Raw genomic sequence first — 2,500 nt, forward strand, 5'->3', positions numbered from 1 at the left:
AGAGGTTCAAGAGTTTCACCAGGACTTCATGCGGCAGGCGCCGCAGCTCCGCTGGAGTCAGGCCGTCCGGCCCGGCTGCCGATCCCCTGGGCGGCAAGGCAGCAGCGACCTCCTCACGTGTGACCGGCCCCCATAGGCACTCAGGAGCGACAGGCTCCGAGTGCGGGAGAAGGCGGTCACGGATGAAGCCGGCGGTGGAGATCGGCTTCTTCGTGAAGAGGTCCGCCCAGAAGTCCAGCAGACCGGGGATGTCGGGTGGCGGCTGCAGCAGGGTGCCGTCCAGCAAGCCGCGCACGCAACGTGCACGCGACCTACGGAAGGCGTCCTGTGTGCGCGCGTATTCCCAGCGGCGCCGCTTGCGCTTCTGCAGCGGCGGGGCGGCAGGCGGCCGCTTGGATGATTGGCGCGGCCGCTGTGTCCTGGTGATCGACCTCTCCCCCCTGGACCCGACCGACGCAAGGGCATCCGGGAGCATGCCCAGGATGACATCGGGCGGCGTGCCCCGCCCCAGACCAATGACTCGATCCAGGGCAGAGAAACGCTGGGCGGAAGCAGGCAGCCCCGCCAGATGCTCCCAGATGGCGGCGTCAGTCGGCCCCTCCGGCGGCGGCCCGGTGGTGTCGGCCGCGAAGTCCTCGGCTGCGTCGACGGGCGGCGCAGCGGCCTCGCCCGCGTCAGGCAGCGAGCTCGCTGCTCCACGGCGGGACGCCGGCTCTTCGCCCCGACCGATCTCAAGTGCCTCCATGAATTGGCGGACAAGCTGCTTGTGGGCAGCTTGCCGCCGTCGGCACTTGATTGCCTCAAGCGTTCGGTCGGGGAACATCCTGGTAAGTTCTTGATTTACAAAGAAGAACCGGGCGTCCCTCTCAAGGAACAGTTCGGCCTCTGCCTTGGCGAGCGACAGGACTTCTTCCTCCGTCCACCTCGCGCGATGCCTCTCCGTCACGATCTCAGCGTTGGCGGCCGCAGGGTGTTGGCGGCGGCGATGGACCCCGAGACCGTTCTTCGTGGTAAAAGTGCGGTGGCACTCACTGCAAGCAAAGGGAGCTACACAAACTATCGCATTTTCGTTACGGCCGGTTGGCCGGATAGGTGCTGGGGTAGCTGGGGTGGCACCTTCAGCGGAAGGGCCACCATCTCTTGTTTCTTGTCGGCTGCCCCCAACTATAAAGGGATAATGCGAGGGGGGGCTGGTAACCCCCCCAAGCCCCTGGTGCGGTCTTCCACTCTGCGAAAATCAGCGGGCCCACGAGAAGGGGAGAAGACCGCAGGAGAGGAGAGGCTAAGAGGGCTAGGCCCATGTATTGCGCATCACTCTCCCTGTAACTATAACCCAAGGAAGGCACCTCGCAGCAGCAGCACGACTACATCAAGACCGCACTTCGAAAAGCCAAGTCCGGATGCAGCCACACCGCCGCCACTTGGCCACCTTAAGAGAGTCATAGTTACTCCCGCCGTTTACCCGCGCTTGCTTGAATTTCTTCACGTTGACATTCAGAGCACTGGGCAGAAATCACATTGCGTCAACACCCGCTAGGGCCATCGCAATGCTTTGTTTTAATTAGACAGTCGGATTCCCCCAGTCCGTGCCAGTTCTGAGTTGATCGTTGAATGGCGGCCGAAGAGAATCCGCGCACCCGCGCGCCCCCGGAGGAGCACGCTAAGGCGGACGCGGCCTCGCAGCAAGGAAGATCCGTGGGAGGCCAAGGCACGGGACCGAGCTCGGATCCTGCACGCAGGTTGAAGCACCGGGGCGCGAACGCCGCGCAGGCGCGCGCATCCTGCACCGCCGACCAGCACGAGGCCGACCAACGGCGAGAGCAGACCACGCCCGCGCTAAACGCCCGCACTTACCGGCACCCCTACGGCACTCACCTCGCCCAGGCCCGGCACGTTAGCGCTGACCCACTTCCCGACCAAGCCCGACACGCCCCGATCCTCAGAGCCAATCCTTATCCCGAAGTTACGGATCCAATTTGCCGACTTCCCTTACCTACATTATTCTATCGACTAGAGGCTCTTCACCTTGGAGACCTGCTGCGGATATGGGTACGAACCGGCGCGACACCTCCACGTGGCCCTCTCCCGGATTTTCAAGGTCCGAGGGGAAGATCGGGACACCGCCGCAACTGCGGTGCTCTTCGCGTTCCAAACCCTATCTCCCTGCTAGAGGATTCCAGGGAACTCGAACGCTCATGCAGAAAAGAAAACTCTTCCCCGATCTCCCGACGGCGTCTCCGGGTCCTTTTGGGTTACCCCGACGAGCATCTCTAAAAGAGGGGCCCGACTTGTATCGGTTCCGCTGCCGGGTTCCGGAATAGGAACCGGATTCCCTTTCGCCCAACGGGGGCCAGCACAAAGCGCATCATGCTATGACGGCCCCCATCAACATCGGATTTCTCCTAGGGCTTAGGATCGACTGACTCGTGTGCAACGGCTGTTCACACGAAACCCTTCTCCGCGTCAGCCCTCCAGGGCCTCGCTGGAGTATTTGCTACTA

General features: G+C 63.0%; 1 pseudogene; it reads right to left on the reverse strand.

Annotated features, from left to right (window-relative positions):
- Positions 1-2,500, reverse strand: part of LOC124746516 — a 7,960-nt pseudogene that overhangs the window by 3,647 nt on the left and 1,813 nt on the right.

Source organism: Schistocerca piceifrons, unplaced genomic scaffold (genome assembly GCF_021461385.2).
Source record: "Schistocerca piceifrons isolate TAMUIC-IGC-003096 unplaced genomic scaffold, iqSchPice1.1 HiC_scaffold_351, whole genome shotgun sequence".
NCBI lineage: Eukaryota > Metazoa > Arthropoda > Insecta > Orthoptera > Acrididae > Schistocerca > Schistocerca piceifrons.